Source organism: Acinonyx jubatus, chromosome D1, assembly GCF_027475565.1.
Source record: "Acinonyx jubatus isolate Ajub_Pintada_27869175 chromosome D1, VMU_Ajub_asm_v1.0, whole genome shotgun sequence".
Lineage (NCBI taxonomy): Eukaryota > Metazoa > Chordata > Mammalia > Carnivora > Felidae > Acinonyx > Acinonyx jubatus.
The window spans coordinates 99,670,297-99,694,458 of record NC_069390.1 but is presented as its reverse complement, the minus strand read 5'-3'; the positions used below and the strand labels follow the sequence as shown (position 1 = coordinate 99,694,458).

At 46.9% G+C, this 24,162-nt stretch overlaps 1 long non-coding RNA gene across 2 annotated transcripts; it reads left to right on the top strand.

Annotated features, from left to right (window-relative positions):
- Positions 1-961: 961 nt before the first annotated feature.
- Positions 962-20,282, top strand: LOC113593192 (uncharacterized). Of its 2 annotated transcripts, XR_008290668.1 has the most exons (6): positions 962-1,684; positions 4,614-4,770; positions 8,192-8,352; positions 13,353-13,470; positions 15,143-15,201; positions 17,293-20,282. It is a non-coding gene; the product is annotated as an uncharacterized LOC113593192 (long non-coding RNA). The 2 variants fall into 2 exon arrangements; XR_008290667.1 differs by lacking the exons at positions 15,143-15,201; positions 17,293-20,282 and having other exon boundaries at positions 990-1,684; positions 13,353-15,125.
- The last annotated feature ends 3,880 nt before the right edge of the window (positions 20,283-24,162 follow it).

The window sequence follows — 24,162 nt, the reverse complement described above, 5'->3', positions numbered from 1 at the left end:
CAAGGGGTCTCATGATCTCATTGTGGTTTGAAAACCACCGAACTAAAGCTATCTCATCACCTTGGGAAATTTAGAGTCCTGTGGCTTCCTGGCTTCAACATTCAAGGCCTTCTATGACCCAGTTCCTCTTGATGAGGTTTTAGCCACAGGCAAGTCAGTGTCTCCAAAACAGTCTTCCCACTTCCCTCCCAAGGTCCTCTTCCTGCATGAAGCCTTCCAGGGCTATACCAGAAGGTCAGGGTCTCTGAGTTCTTGGGCAGGTGGGTTGTGAAGGAAGCATAGCTGGAGTGGGGCGGCAGGGGCGGGGGAGGGGGTGCACCCTCCGAGCACATCCCTGCAATATGTTGCCTTTCTGTGAAATTTGCCAAGGTATCATCTTGAAATGATGGCGGTCGAGGGGAAACAGGGCAAGTAAACTTCAGAGAGACTGAAAGCCCCCTCCCCTCCCCAGACCCTGCCCCAGGCTCTCTTACCCTGGACTAACACCTCCTGATGACTCTGGGCAGTGGGAATCAGCTGCTCGCCTGGCCGAACCTTGCAAGACGGTAGGGCAGATGGAACCCCTCTGGCTTTCACACCACCCACTTCTTCCAGCACGGGCATTGCAAGCTAGCCTTTTCGTCAGCAGGATGAAACTACACTGGGCCAGGGTCCTGGTGAGTGAGGGTGGAGGCGCCCACCCAGCCCCTGTGCAGAAGGCTGGCTCTCTCACTTCCGCTGCTCCTTTGTTGACGGAGCAGGCGTGACAAGGGAGCCGGGAGCAGAGAGCTCTCATCCCGAGAGCTGTCAGCCTGACCAGAATGGGCATTCATTTTCAGGATAAATAATCAACTCAAAAAATGTACCAAATTCATTTTCAAATTGGCTTGTCAGATACACGTTTGCCCAGGACAAGTCGGTTGAATAAAATGTATCTTGGGGAGCAAGGTGAGCCGGCCTGTCTCATTCCCTTAGGGACATCTTGTAAATAAGGGCCATTCTTGAGGCCGGAAGCAGAGAATTCCCCAGAACAGATTGAATTCTGGCTTTGTCTTAATGAACGTCAATATTTATTACCAAAGGCGGTGTGCTTCTTGGAGTGATAGAGCATTTCACCATTTCAGCCCTCGCCTGTTGCCTTCCCAGGTACCAAATGCTATGTAATTGCGGCTCATAAAGGCAGCAGACAATATTGCCAAGGAAACTCACTCCTGGCTGTAAATCTTCATAATCAAACCCAGCAGAGCTTTGCTTTCTGGTTTGGACAGAGTGTCCCTGAGGGCAGGGCCCACCCAGATTTTCTAGTCCTCCTTCCTTGGCAGGGAGACCCCCAAACACCCTATGGTGAGGCAGGGGCTCCTGCTGGGATTGGGGATGAGGGCATCAGCCAGCAAGGGCTGGAGAGGCCGAGAAGTGACAGAAGTTACTGTCCCCACCCCAATGCAGAGCTGAGAGAGACAGACAATCACTCAGAAATCTGGAAGGGCCCTGAGAGGTTATTCCATCCAACCTTCTTGCTCTGCAAATGAGGAAGTGAGGCTCAGAGAGGTGGTTTTTGCAAGGTCACACGGCTCCCAGGCCAGGGCTCTTCCTATTTGGCCACACCATCTCCTGGGGGTTAAGGCGTGAGCTCAAAAGAACGCCCTGAGCTAATTCCTCCTGCAAGGGTGAGTGGCTCCCAGCTGGAGATTTTCCTCGACTCCTGGTAGGTCCTACTGCCAAGAAGCCTGGCTTCCTGGGGTCTTGTCCAGACAGGTTGCTTTTCCTAAGCTGATGTAAGCCTATGATCTGCCTTGTCCTTTCCTGGGGAAACCTCTGGAAATCAACTCCAAACTCTGCCCCTTAACCAAGACATTCGTGGGGACAGCAATCCCAGCTGGAGAATCTGTACAAGGAAATGGAGATTCGTTTCAGGTTTTCCTCTGAGTGAACAATACATTTGTTTCTAGTAGGACCTTAGCTCTACTAAGGGGAGGAGGAGAGGTAAACCTCTCCAAGGAGTCTAGAAGGTCAAAGGAAAGCCTGAAATGCGTGAGCTCAGGACACTCGGCTGGGCCAAGTTCAGCTTCTGGTTCTACCTCCTTTCTTCCTTCCAACTTGCTAAGGACAAGGATGGCCGCAGGGCAGGGACACAAAATGGGTTTTCGAGAGTGATGTCATGTGGTTCCCAGACACCAGATCGCTCTGCAGAAACTGCCTGGCTGCTGTTATGGGAGTTGTGTTGAAGAGAATTATAACTTTTGACAATGGACATCTCATCTTGCACAGATGCGTCCTTTATAGAATCTGCCAGCAAGATTACAGAGGCATCACAGCGTAATGGGAAGAGGAGTCAATAATTCTGGGGTTATTGATTGTAACCAGACCCATTCTTCTTTTTTAATTTATATTTTATCCACTTTTTTCAACCTGTTTTTTTTTAAACCCATCCTCACAAAAGCACCTGATGGATCAAATGCAGTTGATTACATTTTTAAAAATGATAGGAGTAATTTGCTGCCCTTAGGAAGAATCCAGGACAAGGCAGTATGTGACTAGAGGGGGAGAGGAATGCTTGTAGGGAAGGAGGTAAGGAGGGAGAGGGAAAGGAGGGGGCACAGAGCAAAACAGGAGCAGTTTGGTGAGGACAGCCCTGCTGACCCTGCATTCACTGATGCCCTGATCTGGATGAAGACTCCATCAGTGATCAGATTTCCTACAGCTTTGCAACTCCACTGGGTCCTAGTGCATCCCAGAGGATACTTCTCATCCCTCAGAGCCTACTTCCTCCAGGAATTCTTTCCTGATAAGGCAAAAGGAGACACTGGGTGGGTCAGGACAGGGGGAATGTGCACCCAAACATACATGTAAATATGTGCATGTGTGTGCCCCCCTATGTGTCTTCATTCCAGAATGTTTACCCATAGGATGCAGCAGCTAACTTGACATGTGTTTTTAATGGTTGGATTGGGCTGTGTGGAGTGAGCTAGAAATAGCTTGTAAGCTCTTAAAAAATTGGTTATACATTTTTGATGTCCCCAATATCCCTTTTGATTCTAACCCACTATGTAGGGTAGTATGATAAAACTGTTGGGGATTTGCTGAATAATCCCCAGGGAATTAAACAATCACTTAAACATCCTTTTCTTGTGGAGAAGTGACCAGGGACTTCTCTGGTCACCAAAACAGGTGCAATGTGAGTTTCTGGTTCAATTTCTAAAATGTCCGATGGCTATACTCCATCAGCTTCGCTTCTCGTTGAGAATCCTTCACTCTGTTTCCATTGATCATGAACTAGATCACAGAATGTCCAAGTAGAGAAGGGCTTAGACATTGCTGAGTTCAAACCTCTCATTTTTCAGAAAAGGAAACTGGGTCCCAGAGGCATTGACATGAACGTGCCTCACGGCCAACAAGTGGTTTCGGTTGAAATTGAAGGCACATCAGTATACTCTCCCCATGCAAAATTGGTCTCTTCTCTCCATCACTTCATTTTCTTACATGGACAATAGCAAGAACCGATCACCTTTGTCTCTTCCCACCTTCCCAAAGTGGCCCAGCTGAGTTACAGAAAGTTCTTCTTTCCTATTTGCTTCTAGATGGATCTGAAAGTAGGCGGGGCTTGAAGAAACTGTAAGAGGCAAAAATAGAGCTAGATTTCATTTCCTCATCTCCTGCTGACTCATTTTGTGTAGGCCTGGATCACTTTTTTCCAGGTGGGGCTGGTACTGACATTCTGGAAGTTTTCGTTAAGGTCAAATGAAGAGAGAAAGAAAGAAAGACTTTTGTGTCCTTTTGCTTTTTAAGGTGGGCAAAAATATGCCACAAGAATTCTGGATTGTGCTTCCACATCTAGGATGTGGGAGAGGTTCCAGAATGGATGAGAAGGAGCAAGGGGAACATTTATTTATTTTTTCTCAGTCTATGTCTTGAGGGACCAAGGAGACCCACAAAGATGGCCATGATCCTTGGCTGACCTTGACTTCTTGCCTGGCCCTCTCTCAGTCTCCATAGCCAAACCCTCTAGCCATTAGCCAGAGGCTTGCACTGTCTTTTTTTCTTTATCTCTGACCTCTTTAGAGGTGGTAACATTTGCTTTGGTGAAAGATACTAGCCTCTGAGTCAGAAGACAAGAGTGTGAAACTAATCATTTAACTTAGTAGCTCTGTGATCTTGGACAAGTCACTTCAACTCTTCAAATCTCTGTTACTTTGTAAAGCAAGCGGAAAGATGCCTGTTTACCCTACCTTACCCAGGTATTGAGGACCAACGAGGATAGTTTGATGATATCATGGCATAAATTGGAATGTGCCATCCGCATGTAAGACACTCTCCAAAAAATAAACTGTTTATTTGAGAACAGTTTTAGAATTACAGAGAATGACAATTCAGAGTTCTCACATAACCCACACCTAGTTATTTCTATTATTAACATCTTACATGAGTACGGTACATTTGTTACAGTTAATGGACCGATAATGATAAATTATTATGATGAAGTTCATAGTTTCACTTTCCTTCATTTTTACTTAATGCCCTTCTCCTATGCCAGGATCCCATCTGGGATGTCACATTACAGGTAGTTGTCAGGTCTCTAGGCTCCTCTGACCTGAGACCGTTTCTCACACTTGCCTTGTTTTTGATGACCTTGACAGTTCTGAGGAGGACTGGCCAGGCATGTTGTAAAACGACCCTCAGATGTGATCTGTCTGATGCTTTTCTTCTGGTTAGCCTGGAGTTCTGGGTTTGGGGGAGGAAGACCGCAGAGGCAAAGTGCCATTTTCATCACGTCACATCACTAGCATATCACAGGTGAGCTTTCTGTTGTCTGTACTGATGTTATTTTAGAATCATACTTTGTCACTAAGAAAAGCCAGGGACCCCTGTTTTAGAACCCACTCTCATGGTGTCTGGGTCACATGGCCCTGGAATAAGAGTCCTAGTACAGTTTTTCCCCTAAAATAGGAGAGGTTCTTTCCAGTTAGACCACTGAGTCTGCCTTTCTGGTCACCTGGGCTTAGCACTAATGAGCTGCTAATAACACTACCGTTACCTATGCAAATGAAGGGAGCCGGCTGGAGGGGGTGCGGGCAAGCGCTCACTCCCTTCCAGTGCTAAGTAATCAATCACGTTGCTGTGGTTATTAACCATCTTAACGGAGGTGCTCTAAGAACTGACCCCTGAGGGCACCTGGGTTCCTGGCTTATTTACATCAGTGGATTATTTCTCAGGAGACTCTGGGCCTGGGAGGGGTTCATTCGCTTCTGCTCTAGATTAATGGAGCAGTGTGGCGTCAGGGGCTACAAAGGAAAGAGTCTAAAACTCTCTATTTGGTTCACCTGCTGAATGCTGTGTGTATCTGGGATAGTTACTTGCCCTTTCTGTGCCTCAGTTTCTCTTCTGGACACTTGTAAGTAATGGCTTTTATGACTTAGCCTCTTCCTTGTCAGGACACGGTCTGGGGAAGTGGTTTCCCATGGGATGGCCGTACTCTGACTCTACCTAGTTATCACTTGTGGGACAGGATGACACGTTGAGATTTGTGGCCCCAGAAAAGCCTGGAGAGCTGGGAGTCACAACAAGGGTACAGGCATGGGAGAGCAGATAGGCTGGTGGGCAGCAAAGCACCAGCACACATGCCCTAGCTTTTCCTCTGTAACGAGAGGCAGAGGGAGTGGACAGGATACGAAGAAAAGAACTTCTTACATTAATAAACATTTTAGGGCCTCCTGGGTGGCTCAGTCGGTTGAGCGTCTGACTTCAGTTCAGGTCATGATCTTGCAGTTTGTGAGTTTGAGTCTGTGCCAACGGCTCAGATCCTGGAGCCTGTTTCAGATTCCGTGTCTACCTCTCTCTCTGCCCCTCTCAAAAAAATAAATAAACATTTTTTTAAAAAGTCTTTAAAAAACACATTCTAGTTGTTTGCCATAGAAGCTGTCTTTTTTCTAAAATCAGGACAAATATGAGATGGTCTCTGCAGAACCCTTCGTCCCCAAGACACATAACATGCTATGTGCCTTTTTCTCCCATATTTTAAGTGTCTCTGGCCTCTGAAGGCTGGACCTACCAAAACCAGCTTTTAGTACCCCTCTACACCTAGATTGTTGGGGCACAGAGGAGATACTTCCCAGTGTGGCTACCAAGCTAAGAATGGCTCTCACTCCCATGGCACCAGTCCCCAGGACACCGAGTGGGGTTTGAGGTTCTAATAAATCAGAGTTTTCCCCTTTGGGCTATGAAACAATTGGAAAATAGAAGAATCAGACAGGGATCAATGTATCAGTTTTGTGGGTGGTAAAGTTGTATGGGAAAATAAGGTTTGGATCTGAGGCTTAATGAGGTTTGGCACTTGGGCTTTCTTTCCTTCCTTCCTGAATTGAAATTTTGGACGCAGTCATAGGCAGAGACATTGAGTGACTGCCAGCCTGCCCAGGTGAGCTCACTACCGGAAGAAGACAAGAATGCTTGTGGCCTGCGTGCAGGCCAATGAGGAGTGGGAAGTTGTCAGAGAGAAAGAGAGTGCATATGTCAGGAAGGGGATCACAGCCTGGGTGGGCCTGACTTCATCAGGTCAAAGCTCTTCAAAGGGACTGGGCTGTCCCCTGAGAAAGAGATTCCCCTTGCTGGCTTGACAAAATAAGCCACATATTGAAGGAAGGCCACAAGGCAAGGAACTGGGGTGCCCTTTATGAAATGTGGGCAGCCTCCAGGTAACATCAGCAAAAAGTCAGGGTCCTCAGTCATACCACCACAAGGATGTGAATTTTGCCAACAACCTGAATGCACCTTGGAAGCAGCTGCCTCCCCAGTTGAGTCTCCAGATGAGAATGCAGCCAGCCAACCCCTAGACTGTAGCCCCTGTGAGACCTTGAGCAGAGGACTCAATTCAGCTGTGTCTGGACTCTAGCCAACATAAAATTGTGAAATAAAAATGCATCTTGTTTTAGGTCACTAAGTTTCTGATAATTTATTATGTAACTAGGAAAACTAATACTATCCCCTTGGAGAGAAATGAAGGGGACAGGAATAAATGGTGGAGAAAAGAGATGTAATGTTTCTGTGAAGGGAGCAGTTATTTTATGGACCCAAGAAGTGTGGAAGGAAGGAGAAAAGGTCCTTCCTCCCATTACACTCAGTCTTTATTGTCCCTCACACCATCCTATTTCTTTTCTGAATTGGATTTTTGCAAGAAAGAGAAATAGAGTTTGAATGGAAATCAGAGACAAGCTACACTATCATTTGCACCATATAGAGAGGTTCTGTCAACACCCCTGTTTGAGAATCCTTTTCTTGTTTTTTTTTATATTTATTTTATTTTATTTTTGAGAGACACAAGCAGGGCAGGAGCAGAGTCAGGGGAGAGAGGATCTGAAGCGGCCTCTGTGCTGACAGGCTGACAACAGAGAGCCCAACGTGGGGCTCAAACTCACAAACCATGAGATCATGACCTGAGCCAAGTCAGAGGCTGACTAAGCACCCTAGGTGCCCCTCTTCTCAGGTTTTGATTTTGCAATTCTTCCTTCTGTTCCATGACATGTCCAACTATCCTTCCAATAAATCCTTCATCCTGCTTTTTAAAGAAAAAAAATTCTTGGGGCATATGGGTGACTCAGTCGGTTGAGCATCTGACTTAGGTTCAGGTCAATATTTCATGGTTTGTGAGTTTGGGTCCCGCTTTGGGCTCTCTGCTGCCAGTGCAAAGCCCACCTCGGATCCTCTGTTTCCCTCTCTCTCTGCTCCTCCCCTGCTTGCATGCTCTCCCTCTCAAAAATAAATAAACATTAAAAAGTTAGAAAAAATTCTTAAGCCAGCTAGAGATCGTTGTTCTTGCTTGCAACCCAAATAAATGTTACAACCTGTTAAACTTTGCTGTTAGTCTAATTGCCATAAATTAGCCCCCAACACAGTGCCTATCCTCACTGTTTTTCTTCTGGAATAAGAACCTTGGGCTCTTTTCTGGTGTCTTTGGTCCACTAATTTTCCAGCCCTATCATTGTCCCTGTTGCTGATGATCTCACAGAGATCAGTGCCAATCTGGTCCTAACTTTTTAGCTGGAGGCTGCTGCCACTGAGAACCCTCAAGCTGGTTTCAGGGAGAGGGACACCCATTCTTCTTTTAGCTCCACCTTCTTAAACATGGGATTTCCTCTTTTCTAATTCCCATCAGCCCAGCAGAGATCAGACTATGATTTTTACTAAAGCCTTGAATCTAACAGAAGTTTTTTGCTTCTAGCACTGGCCATTGTTAGAATGCACACGTGTGAAGCCAGCTCCAGAGCCCTTTGATGATGGGGCTACATCCCTTCCCAGCATCTGCTTGCTTCCACACATGCAGGTGCCATCTCTCTCCCATCTCTCCTGATTCCAGATCATCTGACCCTGATTCCCCAAATGGTAGGTATTTTCTTTTCTACACCAATTTTGTTTTTGTCCTGAGATTAACTTTGTCCTTCAATGACTGATGGTGGAAATATCCATTACATTCAGGGGTAACTTCAACTCACCCCCAAGGTTGAATCTATCTGCATTATCTCAAACATTGATACATTGGTTCCATATGGCATTAGCCAAGGTCTGTCTTATTCAGTATCAGCTAATGTTGTTTGTCTACATGAACAGTCTAGTCTAGCTTGTGTTGGACGGATCCAGCGTCCATTGTGATGGATCTAAACGGCACAGTACCTTCCTCCCATTCCCTTCTCCCAATCTTAATATTGGGTCTTTTGGGGAAACAACAGTGGATAAGGAAACAAGCCCATGGATACATCACTCAAAAACAAACAGTAATTTTCAAGCACCTCTCTCCTGAAATATAAGTTAAGAAAAAGAGAAAAAAATCCAATCAAATATGTAAATGGTGAGGATAAATTACTCTAAATGTGTGATATTAAATAGTACACTTGAAGGCTCAATTTGAAGCATCAACATTTGGATTGCTTCATGGCTCCCAGATCTTCCTCAAAAATTTTAGTGTGTCCTTGTTTTTGGTTTGCATTGGTAATATGTTTCTTTTGATTTTTTTTTTTTTCAAACTAAGGAGTACTTTCCTCCAAAAGTTCAATTCCAGTCTCCAATGGATTCCCTTTGGCTGTTTGATAGGGTGGAGGAAACCTTCTATTAGATGTTGGAAGAATGAATTCTAGTTCTTGCTCTACACAGACTAGTCACATTAGCTTCAGAATTCATTTAATCTTTCTAGAAACTTTATTTTATCTGTAAAAAGAGATGAAATATATGCTATTGTCTAGTCCTAAGGTTCTATGCTTACCTGGGCGTTAGTAGACAGGGTGTGACTGGGGCAGTCATACCAGGTACATGAGAACTTAGCTGCTTTATTCCAGAAGGAGTCAGGAGCCTCTCATGCTGGCTGTTCTGCTCATGTTTGTGGGTAATAGGTGTGAAGGGGGACAGACACATACTGCTCATTGAAATGTGCGTGTAGGATAGGACCTACCTCCTGGGTGAAGGTGCCACTGTTTTCTCCTGTCCAGACCAATGCCTCTGAAGCATCACCAGGCAGGGCTTATCTGACTGTTGTGGAGGACATGGCATCTTTGAGCTAACATCGACCCCACCTTGTTCTAGCCCACCCATTTCTGTGTTCGGATTGTTCCTTGGCCAAATATTTCATGTTACATATAAGACCTTTCTGTTTGTAGGATTACCTGGTCCTCCTATTTCCCTCTGGTCCCTGGGGCCACTGGTAGCTGGGTTGTGTCCTTGTCTTCCCTCTTTTCTCTATCATCTAGAACTTTCTGAGTACCTTTGTCTCATGGGGCCATTCCAGTCTAGCCCAACCCTTTTATCAGCAGGCCCTGCTTTCTTACCTGGCCTTTGCTCTCCCTCATACTGCTCCCTAGGTAGCAACTCCCAACCTGGGGACAGGGCCAAATGCATTGGAGCCAGGAACTAGGGGTCCAAGATGAGCTACTGTCACTCAGGAGCCCACTTCCCCACCCCCCTCACCCCCCCCCCCCCCCCCCGCCATCACAGACAGGGTCCCCTGGTGCTATGCTGGCACAGGATGACTCACAAGAGTGCACACCTCCTACCTGCCTGCCCAGCTGTATTTGTGTGTACAGATAGTGCGGTGCCAGACAGGCAAGCTTGGAGTCACTTAGGGGGATGATGAGATCCCTCAGTGTGTGTGTTTTAGAGTCTGCTGGGGACAATGCTATCAAACAGAGGGGTTTTTGTCCCTAATCACGTGGCTGGGTATCCAAGTCAGCAAAAGAAAACGGGTAGTAACTGAGAGAAATGAGGTGGCGAGCATTTAAGGGACATAGTTACTACTTTCTCCTCTCCTCCAGTTGTCAGACTTCCGAAGGAAAGTAGAGGTTGAACGCCTGCCATGTGTTGAGCTCTTCACTATACTCTTCTGCCTACCATCCCCCTCTCCGTACCTACATTCACCCGCGTTATTCCTAGAAACCTCAGCTCCCATCCCAAACTCCTGCCCGGCCCTTACTCTACCAACAATTCATCACTTTCTAAATCTCACTTCCCATCTCCATACTATTCTCACAGGGTTAAGTTAATGACTTTCATATTATCAGTAAGGACTGCAGCTCAAAGGCACAGTAGTCTTGCTGAGGTCAAAGGGCCAGAAGGTGGGAGAGCAATATTCTACCCTGGGTTTGTCTTTTTTTTTTTTTTTAATTAAAAGTTTATTAATTTTGAGAGAAAGAGAGTGTGAGCAAGCGGGGGTGGAGGAGAGAGAGAGAGAGAGAGAGAGAGAGAGAGAGAGAGAGAGAATCCCAAGCAGGCTCTGCAATGATATTGCAGAGCCTGATGTGGGGTTCGAACTCATGAAGCATGAGACCATGACTTGAGCCGAAATCAAGACCTGGATGCTTAACCGACGGAGCCACCTAGGAGCCCCACCCCCTGGATTTGTCTTACTCTTTTTTTTTGTTGTTGTTAATTTTTTTTAACGTTTATTTATTTTTGAGACAGAGAGAGACAGAGCATGAACAGGGGAGGGGCAGAGAGAGAGGGAGACACAGAATCTGAAACAGGCTCCAGGCTCTGAGCTGTCAGCACAGAGCCCGATGCGGGGCTCGAACTCACGGACCGCGAGATCATGACCTGAGCCGAAGTCGGCCGCTTAACTGACGGAGCCACCCAGGCGCCCCTGGATTTGTGTTACTCTACAGCTCACAGCAACTTATGGGCCAACAAGTACTCCCTGTGCCCCAGAGCCTGGGGTGGTGCTGGCTGCCAGACAATGAGCTGAGGTCTTTACTCAAGGAAATCAGAATTCAGTGTGGGGGTGGTGGTGGTGTTTTGCGCTGCTTTATAAAAGCAAGAGAAGAGGGGAGTCAGGAGGAACTTCCTGGAGGAGGTGACTTCTGATCTGGGTTGTGAAGGTTGGGTCGAAATTGGCCAGTTCAACTAGAGGGACAGGGGGCTCTGGCGGAGGGGGCGGAGATAACACAGTCCTGGACACAAAAAAGAGCAGGGACGGAAACCATGGCTTCCCTGGCTGGGGATGGCCCGTGGGCATCAGGACGACTGTGGGAAATCGTACACCAGGTGGGGGGTGTTAGCCTATTCCTGAAGCAAGAGGGACCTTCCTAAGTGCCAGTGGTGACAGCATGCAGTCAGGGACGTGCCTTAAAAAACAGACCGGCAGGAGTGCACAGAGGCGAGTGTGAGTATGAGTGTGAGCTTTTGATAAAAACGCTGAAGATGTGGAAACCCATTAAGAGGCTTTTCCAACAGGTTAGAACAAAAGTGACAGAGCCTGGACCTTGGCGACAGCAGGGGGATGTGAGGTGGGGTGAGCCTGCCAAATAATTGTGGTAGACAATAGACCAAGTGCAGAGATGGATTCACCGGTGGGGGGCAGCCGGCGGCGGGGGGGAGCAAAAGGGAGGTGTCGGGGATGACGAGGATGTTGTTAGTTAAATCACTTCGGTGAATGATGGTACCACTAACTCAGATAAGGAATGTGCGAGGAAAATCATAAGGTCAGTTTGGGACACAGTAGTGGAGAGCAGCACGCCTCTGCACATTAAGGCTGGGGGCAGTCTCCGCTGTCCCCTGCATGATGAGGGGAGGAAGGGGGTCGTAGGGGCGGTGGTCAGAAGAGAAAGGGGTTCTCCCAGGACATGGTCGGGGCCCGGGCTGCTATCCTGGCCGGCCGGTGAAGGTCGGCACTGGAGAAGCCCCAGCACCGGCTGTAATGCTAGCCTGCATCCCCGGCTCTCTGGTCACACCAGTGCCCCCCTCTCTGCTTGTCATGAGTCAGACACTGACAGCCTCCATGGTGCTGGCGATTTATCAGTGAGTGGAAAAAGATAATTGACCACCATCTCACCTCGCCTCGCCTCGGCTGATAGAGAGAAATCTAACTGCTTCATTCCACTGTAATTTCATATAATTCTCCATCTTTTTCTCCCTAGTTTTTACTTGGAAGTTTACACAAGTGATTGATGATTTGCTATCAAATATATAAAAAAAAAAGAGGCTAAAATATCATTGGACAGTTTAACAGCCTTTAAAATATAATGGTCTCTCTGGCTGGACATCCGCAGTAGCCGTAGGAGCCCAGAAGGTCAAGCTTTAATGAACTGGTGGGAAATTAGGGAAGGAAAGCGAGAGTGATCCATGCTCAGAGCTGGCTCCACAGTCCGCTGACCTTGGGGGAAGAAGGCATCTTGTGATTTATGGACCCCCTCTGGGAGCGTTTCTGGGGCTGTCGGTAGCCCTTGGGGAGGGTGGCGGGGTTGGCCTGTGATGGGGGCTGTGACGGCCCTGGCTCCTGAGGCCGTTTGCTGGGGTCTGGCCCCTGGTTGTCCTCTCAAGATCACCCAGGGCTCAGCCTCTCAGCAGTGATCTCTCCGGCCTTCTGCCTCAGGGACAGCCAGCCTCTGACCCTGTCCGGAGAGCTCAAATGTTCCCCCCACCATCAGTTTTGTTCCCTGGGACCCTCTGACTTGCTCTCTGTATCCATATTGCTTCATTCTTGGGAGTGGAACTAGCCATAAAGCCTCTTTGCATGTCAACCTCTGAGCGTATCAGCGTGATGTGGCAGGCAGAGGAGGGGAAGGACAGTTATCTCCTTATGCATTCTTATGCATTCTTCTAGGCCCTAAGCTGTATAGCATCTCATCGGAATCTTTCTCCCACCTCTCAGGGAATTATTATAATGCTCGCTTATAGATGAGGAAACCGTGCTTCAGAAGATGCAGTTCAGAAGCTGCTAAACCGGCAGCCAGTGAACCTGGTTCCTGGCATTCGTGTCCTTATGCAATCCCCTCCCCTGGGGTGTGAGCCAAACCCAGAGATTTGTTTCTAATGAAAAGGATACGGCAGAAGTGATGGCATGTCACTTGTGAGATTCGGTTATTAAAGACTTTAACTTTCATCTTGTTCTCTTGCTGGCTCAGTCTGATGCAAGCCGGCTACCTCGGTGGGAGCTGCCTCATGGAAAGGTCTAAGTGGCAAGGAACTGAGGGAGACCTCCAGCCCACAGCCCGGGAGGCCCTGCGTCTCGTCAACAGCCAAGTGAGTGAGGTTGGAGCCCGGAGCGTACCTCCGTGGGTGAAGCTGGGAGAGGTGTGCAGCCCCAGCCAGCACCCTGACTGTAGCCTGGCAGACCCTGGACACAGGGCCCAGCTCAGCTGCACGTGGAGTCCTGACCCACAGCAACTGCAGGGTAATAAATGGGTGTTGTTTTAAGCCTCTAGGTTTTGGAGTATTTTGCTATGCAACAACAAACAAATAATCAGAACAGTCAGATAAGTGGTGCAAAACAGACAGTTAATAAGCGGCAGCGTTCAGACTCAAACTTGGGACTGCTTGATTTTAAAGTGTCACGATCTTTTCATGATATTATATTGGTTTAAAAAAAAAAAAAAAGAAGATTGACATGTGCCTGCAGCTCCAGGAAGAGCTAGACTGGAGAGGTAAATTAAGTCCGTTGGACAGTGGGATCCTGAGATAAGCAGAGGGCCAGGCCCTCATGGAGAAACCGTGTATTCTATCTCTACCTGCCCGTGGCCCCTCCGGGGGAGCTGCAGAGTGACTGCCCTTCCCCCGAAAGGTCTTTCCCATTAAGCAGATTGCACTTAGGAACACCCGCCCAGGAGCGCTCCAGCTGATTGAAGCATCTTTGCTTTTAATTTTTGGTACCTTTCAGAGGGAAAGAGAAAAATAAGGTTAGTTTCCTGAAGTGTAATTGTTTCGGGCAGTTATTTATTAATGAAAGGGAACAACATGTCAACAAAGCCCGGGTTTAACTGTAGAACTAATGTTAGCCAAGGCGCAGGCTATAAGATAGGTAAGCCTGCTGTCAGTCTGCATTTGTCCAGCTCCATGATCACCTATTAATTACTTGTGTTCCGGCCCCAGCTGGGGGACAGTCTCTGCTGCCTCCCCCTTGAGGGCTGCTGAGCTCCAGGGGTGGGGAGGCACCCTCTCTGACACGGTTCTCCTTACGGAGTTGTGTGGGCCTTGGCGAGTCCTCCAAGGTTCTGAAGACTCACTCCGGGCCTGTGCCCCAGGGTGGTGGGGGATAAGGCCAACAGCTTCCTCTGTGGAAGAAGCGGGGTGTGGAACTTTGACCGGGTTGTCGGTGAGTTGCGTGAACATGTTGTATTTGGAGTCAGAGAGACCGTGGGGGACTGTTTTAAGTTTCCTCGTGTATAAACAGGGGAGGGGGATGATAGGACATCCCTCACAGGATAGAAGGATCGAATGTGGTAATGCACATGGAAACTTGTGCAACATAAAGCATGCTACAAATCGCGTGCACGTGCACACGTGTGCAGGCGGGCCTGTGAGTTTGTTCAAGGTGGAGTAACACTCATGGGGAGGACCCAAGGAAACGAAGTAATTGACCTGAAGAATCCTCTCGCCTGGAAATTAGAAAGGTGTATGTCAGGGATGCTCATGACAACATCTTTTTCAGCAAAAATTTCAACAAAACTCTTGCCTAATAGTAGTTTAGACTCATGAAGGCATTAATGATTCCTTTGCTGGGCTGATCCACTGCTCTGTGCTGTCACCAAGGTGTTGGGCACTCCACTATCCTTGACGTGTTGGTTTTCTGCCCTCACACTCACCCCCTCATTACCATGGAATGGCTAGCAGCTTCTCACTCAAGACAGGAAGAAAGAAGGGACTTCATAAGCTGTATCTCTCCATTTTCCCTTGGAAAGCAATTTTTTTTCCCCAGAAGCCCCTGTCCAAAATTGGTCCAATGGCTACTCAGATTGTATGAGGACCCACAAGGAAGTAAGTATATGTCCTTTTTTTTAAAAAATCATGAATAGCAGGAAGAGAGCAAGAGAGAAGGGGTTAGAAATGGTGTCTGAGTGGCTCAGTCGGTTGAGTGTCCAACTTTGACTTAGGTCACGATCTCACGGTTTGTGGGTTCAAGCCACATGAAGCTCTGTGCTGACAGCTCAGAACCTGGAGCCTGCTTCGGATTCTGTGTCTCCCTTTTTCTCTGCCTGTCCCCTGCTTGTGCTTTGTCTCTCTCTCTTTCTTAAAAATAAACACACGTTAAAAAAAAAATGGCTAAGTTAGCTAATCAATGGGCCTTCCAAAAGGCGTCAGAAGCACAGATGTTAGAGCAGGAAGGGGCCTTGGAGACGGACTGATGTAGCCCCAGAGAGGTTATTACTTGTCTGAAGTCACAAATTAAGTGCCAGACACTACAGTGCTTAGAAGGGGGCATAAATGGATTACTTCCATGTTTCACATGGATTATGAGGCATTTGAGAAAAAGTCCCTTATATGGAATAGCCTGGAAACCTAGGGTTTCAAAACATATCTGTAGTTTTTTTCTAAATAGTTATGTGGTTTTCTAGGATACAGAGATAAATTAAGTTACAGAGATAAAAAGGAAAATGGAGGGTATTGGCCGTCTAGATAGATCTGTCTGTTTTGTGGCTGCAGAGGTTTACGACGAGCAAGTTCAGGGGGACCCAGAAAGCCATGTACCAACTCTTCACTATACAGCCATAAAACATCACACAGCGTGGAGAGGCTGAGGGGGCTGAGACAGCCAAGGGGGTTAATTCAGGCTCAGCAAATATTTGGTGTGTGCCCATCCTTTGCCCAAAGCCAAATTAGAGCCTGTGGTAGATAAACAATAAGTGCTATTCAATTCAATTCATTTTGACCCAACAAACACCTACCGAGTGTGCTTGTTCCAGGCATGATAAATATATAAACATAAATAAATGATGCTTTCCCTCCAAGTGCTCCCAAATAGAATGGACAATAACACAGGCATCTCACTGAAATGCTATAAAATACTTACTATAATACAGACACGAACCAAAAACCAATGGAGCTCTGTGGACCCAACAAGAGGGGCACTTTGAACGACCGTTTATTGCAGAGTCCCACAGAACAGAAAAGAGATTGAGAGCACGATGCCATCAGACCCTCTAGAATGGAGAAACTGATAGGCCAAACATTCCAGGCTGGTGAACATGAGAAGTTCAGATAACACTATGGAAGCTAAGAGGAGTCACCAGGACTGGGTCTGCTTGAAGAAGACCTGGGGTAGTGGACCTCACACGGGAGACCTGAAGATGGTCCATGGAGGAAGAATACTGGGAGGGATGAGTGAAGTGTTGCAGGCTGAGCCAAGAGAAAGAGGTGGGAATGTGTGTGATATATTTGGAAGCCTGGCCTAATGCAAAAGGACCCAAGGGCAACCTCTTTCTTCCTTCTCTCCAAGCTCCCAGTCACCAAGGTCCAAAGGGTTTTCTTATATTTCTTTAAAAATTTTTTTTAAATGTTTATTTATTTTTGAAGGAAAGAGAGACAGAGTGTGAGTGGGGGAGGGGCAGAGAGAGAGGGAGACACAGAATCTGAAGCAGGCTCTGGCTCTGGGCTGTCAGCACAGAGCCCGATGCGGGGCTCGAACTCACAAGCTGTGAGATCATGACCTGAGCTGAAGTCGGACGCCCAACCGACTGAGCCACCCAGGCACCCCTTCTTATATATCTTATATGGTCCCAAGCAGAGGTATTCCTCCTGGCCAAAGAAGCCCACCCTTTAAGTGCATTCTGAAGAGAGAGGCAGAGCGGTCAGCAAACACTCGAGGCTTGAATGCTGGAGGTCATGGGTGGCCCACTTCAATTTTGGTCTCAAATCTGGGAATTCGTAAAAGACTGATTCTAATCTCTCCCTACCCCAGACCGCACCCCCAGAAGGACAGGGTGAAAAACCAGAAAGTTACAATTTTTTCCAATCACGGGGCTGGGCGGGGAGGGGGGGTGGGCATGCCATTGCCATTCCAGGGGGCAATCCACCTCTAAAGAGTTGTTCAAAATTCGATGTTCATACCCTTTTCTATGTTATCTCTAGATTTCTCCTTTCAAGGCATTTCAAGATAAAGGAAGCTCATGAAAAGTTCCAGATAAAGATGCAGGATGCTGAAGAATCAATAACATTTATTGAGTGCTTACTAAGTGCCAGGCACTGTTCTAAATGTTTTACATGCAAAGCTCACTTAACAGGGAGAAGGTCCTGCTGCCGGGACAGCCAAGCCCCCATAGGCCGCTCCACATACTTCTGTGCAGGCTGACAAAATGCAAGAAGGTACCTGTGCAAACATGGCTTTTAATCATGGTCAGGAAGACACGTGACCACTGGGTCCATTTCAATGACTTCATCCATTGTGCTCAACCTCCTGACTCTGCCCCTATAGCTATTTTGACATTCATTCACATACTAGCCAAAGCTTTCCTGTCCCCACTACCTCCATGTAGGCTGCAGCTGGATAAACCATCACTTACACCCATTTTCTGGAAAGTTCTTCTTTGGGCAAGCGCTCATTGAGTTTCTGAGAAAAGCTGCCATGGGGGCCAATGTACCACCTAGGGAAGAAACCCATCAGCAAGGACAGGCTCGGAGCTCCCCAGAACAGCGTCTGATTGTCATAATGTCATGTTGGAGAAACGATAACCTTACCCTGCTTAAAGAGAAACCTCTTGCGTGTCACCAACAATCATGCAAACTAGACTCTTAAAATGAGATTAGGTCAAAGTACAACCAATCAAAGCGGGAATCTCGGTCGCTCTATGACTTCATTTAAAGTTTCAGCGCCAGCAGGAAGAAGAAAGAAATCAATATTACATTTTCTTCATCATCAATTTTGCTTTTTGCTAAATGAAAATGCTTTCATTCCCTCCCTGGTTCCTTCCACCATGGAAGATGTTCCTCGTCTCCCCCCCACTCTCCCCCGTTACTATCTTCACCCCCATCCTGTTATGCCATGTAGGACAGTGCCGTACGTGTGCCTTTTTGGACTAAGCACTTAAGAGTATTGCAGAGGATGTCATCTTAATTCACCAAAGATTTGGGAGTCTGACAGTCCTCGCTCAGCTGGCCTTCCTGCTGCAGCTGGGCTCTGACCGTGTTCTGCTCTATGGATGGAGCGTGGATAACTTACTCCAAACAGCTCTTGAGGCCCCAAGGGCACATCCCCCCTCAATGCCCTGTGCCAGGCTGTAGTACCAGACCCTGTAGAAGGGAATTTGATAGGCAAGGTGAGCCCTTCTTGGATTCATTCATGGGCTTGGGTTACAGAAGCAGCAAAGGGACCTCATTATAAGATGTTCTCAACTGCTCCATTACAGAAGAACTGTAAGGCTTTTGCTGAACAACACAGTGGTCTTGTTCCCACAGTGGTCCCCACAGCAGTGACCTTCAAGGGCTCTCAACCAGCTCCCACGCTATTGGCGCTAAGATAGTCCCAATCCAGGACTTGACTTACTCGGCAGTATTTGCGAAGAGAGACAGAAACAAGAATTTTGCAATAGAGGAAGGAAAAATAATACAAGTCCACGGGGCTGGAAACTCATTTCCTGAGGAGTAGAAACACATCGCATGCTCTCTGGGACTCACCGAGCTCCAGGAAGTTCGACCAGTCACTTAATAAGTCATTGAGGACGTGTGGTTTAATTAACTCGCCCAAAATTCCTCCTTTCCCTTTCTCACTTTTGCTATTAATATTTTTCGATATCTGATAATGCAGTGTAGTTAATTCTTTCTGGCTTTATAATGAACACTGCCATAATGAAAAAGGTTAGCAGTGCTTCAGGCAGCTTTTAATTATCCAGCCGAGCAGGTAAAAGCACTTTATTCTTCTCTTTTTTTCCCCTTACTTAGCAATTAATGGAGGAGCTCAGTGGCACTTACTGTACCTTTTTTGTTTTCTAATGGATGATGCGGCACGGAGCAGGGAGGCCTTACTGTACCCCTGTTACTACCAAGTGCAAACGCTGGATGTTGCACTGCTGCGATTCAGGTCTCTGGTTTGCGGGGCGGAAGCAATTCTGCTGCCGGCTGAAGGCTTCTCTAATTAAAAAGCCGAGTTACCTGGAGTTGTTGCTACCAATTCCCTGTCTCGCAGTTTCCTGTCTTTGCATCTGCACCCAGAGCCCTCCAGAATGCTTTTATAGGCCAGGTGGCCTTGCTTTATGGCAGACATTTTCCTGGTTCTACTCAATTGGGCCACCTTCCTTCTATCCTCCCTGCCTGCCACGGCGAACAACAGCCTTGGGATTGTTCTCCTTACTTTATAGACAGGGAAACTGAGGCCCAAGGAGGTTGTCTGCTTGGCCAAGAGCCCTTTCCTTCCGTGCTTAATGACGCCCATCCTCGAGCTAACTGTGATACCCCCTTATAGGAGGAAAGAGTTTAAAAATTATGTGAGCTGCTTCGAAGTTTACTAATCCATAAAGTCACAGGGAGCAGATTTTTATTACAGGTGGAATTATTTGCATGATTCCTCTTCATTAGGCAACAATATAAAACAAAACAAAAAAATTGTTCAGGGAGCGTATGTCACATCTTTCTGTGGGTTGAGAAAGGCTGACTGTCCCACAGACTGCATATTCTGGTCCCTTTAGAGGGGCTGGACCAAGCTTTATAAGAGTCCAGGGCCTTCTGAAGAAGAAGGGATAGATAGAGACCCCACACCCTCTAAGGTCTAGAGTGGGGACAATCTCAAGGTGTACCCGTGGTTCTGTGCAAAGTCTATCTGAAGGGAGGGATGCCAGAAGCATTAGGCGGGAATATCCCAGGGATCAAGGGCAACCAGAGCTAGTGATCTGGGCTTGACCCCAAACTGCTGGGTTTCTGGAGTGGGCCAGCAGCTACACTTGCCTGGCAATGTACGCTGGGAATGAGGACCGGCATCTGAGAAATGAAGAGAGATCACTGTTAGGGCGGGAGCCCTTTGGAAGGTGGTTTACGATGTGACATCACTCAGGGTACTTGTCTAATTGTCTCTGTTTTCCAATATCTCTTTAGGGATAAGCTTTGAAAAAAGGGGAGATAAAAGGTAAATTTTGGAGGTAAATATTCGCTCCATTCTCTTCCCACCCACATTCTAGGTTCACAAACTTCCGGCCAGAAAAAAATCTCACCAGTGCCGCTGTGGCAATAGGACTTGAACATTGAACTCATCAGATCCTTGTTACACCCCATGAGGTTTTGGCTGCTTGTGGTCCCCTTCATGTCATCTTAACTTAGTTGGGGTTAAAATTATCACTCACTTTTATTGCCAGTGCAAACTTTAAGCAGTAGCAATGGCAGTGTTGGATATGGAAACTTGTCTATAGGCAGCAAGAAATGGTCAGACCTCCAAATCTACCAGGCTCAATAGCCACCTGAGTTTTAGGGAGAATTCTAGAATATTACCTTGCAGCTCAGCAGGTCCCATTGTGACCTCACGCCCACAGGGGTGGGTTAGACTAGTCTTCAGCTACCAACATGACAGGCTGGTGGAGAGAGCTCACCTTCCAGTCCTCCACTCAACATCTGGGGACAGAATTGGCCCCAGGGGACTCCATTTCACAGAGGTTCTTGGGCAACTCGGGGGAGGGTTGGTAGCCTGAGGATATGCTGGCTTTTCTTTAAGTACTCAAGTGGATGATATCTGTCAAAACACTTATTTTATATTTGAAAAGCACTTTGAAGTTTTCAAAACAATTGCAGAACCATTATCACACCTGATTCAAGTAACACTTTCAAGTGTCATGAAAATACTCCCCATTTTACAGATGAAAAAGTCAGAGCAACAGAGGTCACTTCCCTCTTTAGAGCGGTGTTTCTTAAGAAAAGGTGGTTCTGCCCCCCCAGGGAATACGTGGAAATGTTCTGAGATATTTTAACTCCTGGGTGGCAGGGGAGATGCCGTGCTACTGGCATCTAGTGGGTAGAGGCCAGAGATGCTGTTAAACATCTTGTAATGCACAAGACAGCCCCCCAAGACAATGATCTGGCCAAAAGTATTGACAGCCTGGAACTGGAGAAACCCTGATCTAATGGCATGCAGGTAATGGACGGAAGAGCTGGTGATTTTTTTTTTCGACTAAAAAACAATTTTTAATGTTTATTTACTTTTGGGAGAGAGAGAGAAAGGGAGAGAGTGAACGAGTCAGGGAGGGGCAGAGAACGAGGGAGAGAGAGAGAATCCCAGGCAGGCTTCGTGCTATCAGCACAGAGCCCGAAGCAGAGCTCAAACTCATGAATGGTGAGATCATGACCTGAGCCAAAATCAAGAGTCAGACGCTTTCCTGACAGAGCCACCCAGGCACCCCAAGAGTCAGTGATTTTTAAAGTTGATGTCACACTAAATTCATAATGTGCCATCTGTTGAATATTTACTGAGTACTGTTCTGAGGGTTTCACACCCATCAGCTCAATCATCAAAACGATCCTGAGTGGCAGGAATTATTACTCTACTTTCAAATGAGGAGATCGAGACTCAGAGGGGTCAATTAAGTTGTCAAGGGGCACATGGCAGAATGAACAGTAGAACTGGTGTTCTCTTATTCCTGGACTACTCCTGCTTCCACTTTCCTGGCTCCCTGCAGCATGACATAGACAGGAAACTCCCTACCTGATGAGCACCATGCCCAGAATGACTATTTCTTATAGGCTTACATGGTCAGGATTGTCAGAGAGAGTGAGTTTCAAGAACATCGTCTCCTCCTTATTCTTTCAAGCATACAAGTCAAGATTCAGGGAGCACAATGGCTCATTGACATACGCTCCTTCTCCCCTCTTACACCTATGGCACAATCCTTGACATGCATCCACATCATTCATTCACTTATTCATATACTCACTCTAAAATATTTATCAAGGGTTGAGGACACTAAGAGGAAAGAAATATATGCTGTCTCTATTCCCAAGTTACTGACAGTCTATTGGGTCAGACAAGCCTAAAAAAAAAAGCATTATATTACAATGTGTGTAGTGCAGTGATAGAAATACGGCCAAGTTGTCATAGGAGCATAGAAAAGGGGGCCCTAACCAGCCTCGGGGGACTGGGAGTCATACAAGCCTTCCAGGAAGTCATTGCTGAGAGAGGTCTTAAAGGCTGAGATGGAATTCATCAAATATGGAAGGGGAGAAGAGAGGACAGGGACACAGACTCTGGAAGGCCTAGAGCTTCACGGAAATACAGGTGGTCTCAGGTTACAAACTCTTAGGGAGAAGCCACTGTGTATTTCAGATCAGATTGTGCTTCAATTCGTGTGGAAGACAGATTCGAGGGATTCCAGGCAGGAGGCAGGGGGGTCAGCCAGGAGGAGTTCAGGCCAAGAGCCTAAACCAGAGTTGGAAAAGGAGGGGATGAGTTAAAAAGTGTTTGGGAGGTAAAGTCAGAAGAATTGGGTGTCTGGATCTAGGAACGAATGGAAAAGGGTAAGCTATGTTTGACATTGTTGCCTGAGTGGTTTGTGGGGCATTCAGGCAGATCTCTGTCCAGTGGACCGCTGGCCATACAGGTCTGAACTTAGAGGGAAAGAGATGGGTTGGAGATACAGATTTGGGGGTCATCAGCAGAAGGGTCAGAGTTACAACAAGGGAAATCGGTTGAGCAAATTGGCCTGACTACCCTCCCCAGTCCATCAATCTGTGACCAAAGGGCTGGGCAGATGTACAAACGTGGCTGTTGGGAACCCACCCATGGAGGAGAGTATTTAAAGATGGTAGAAGGGCATTTTCAAAAGTCATTGCAAGCTAAATAAACAGCTCCAAAGAAGGTAGTTGCCTCTTGGCAATCAACCTCAACATTCCTACTCAAGATAAACATCATACACAGGCTCAGTGGGAAGCTATATTTTTCCCTCTCCCATTATGAAAAGAATGGCTGTTGTCTTGGACACAAAGCCAACAGTTCACCAACCCCACAGTCTCTGCTGGCTTAGACTTGAACTATTCCTCAACCGGGTCAATATTCACTGCAGGGCCATGAACCATGGGAGACCCTGCCTGGAATCCAGACTCCTGTCCAAGACTGCAAGTCACTGGATCTCCCACATCATTCCTCTATTGGCTATGTCGTAGTCCTTCCTACATGGCAGGATATGTTTATGTATGCAGTCCCATGGTCCCCACATGACTGGGAACATGCGAGCATACTCATGCCCCCCTCTTCCTAGTACCGCACATACTTAGAGTTAGAAAAACATGTCCTTGCATATCAACACCTGGCACCTGGTATAAAATAAATCCAGACTTAGTAATTATCCTAGGACTTCGCAGCGTTTTCTTCTGACCAGTGTTGAAGGCTGGTGCCAGTCACCATAACTAGGTGTGAATTAACACAACAGCATCCAAGCCGCAGAGCCTCCTGGGCTTGTGCTTGAAACACAGAGCTGTGTTTTAGAGCCGTGGATAAAGTTCATTAATAGGTGTGAGCACAGTTCTCAAAGGGCAGTTCTGCCATATTTCCAGTCACTGTTCAGAATTCTCATTAGCCAATTACTCTGCTCCCGTCCTTCTAGCTCCCGCGGTAATGTGTATCTTAAAGCCCCTGGTAAGACACAGCATGTTTTAAATGTACCTGAATGTATTGGAAATGCGCGAGTCCCCTTCGGGTTTCTATATCTTAACCACTGGCCAATTTTGCAAAGTTATAAATAAATGTTACAGGCATCAGCTGCAGTAGTAGAATCAGCTGGGGATATTTAAAAGCCAGTCTAAAGTCTAACTTACCTCTAAATCTGAGATATAAAGCAGGGTAAGCAAAGCAGGTAGGAATATGCAGATAATTTCCTGGTAATAAAATCAACAACCTTGACATTGGAAGTGAGATTGAGCGGGAATAGGGCTGGTGGGGGCAGCAGCTTGGTTGAATTAGCAAGTATTTCTGTACAGGTGACTGTGCTGGGCATTGTGGGGATACAGAATACAGAACATCATCACAGTTCTGCC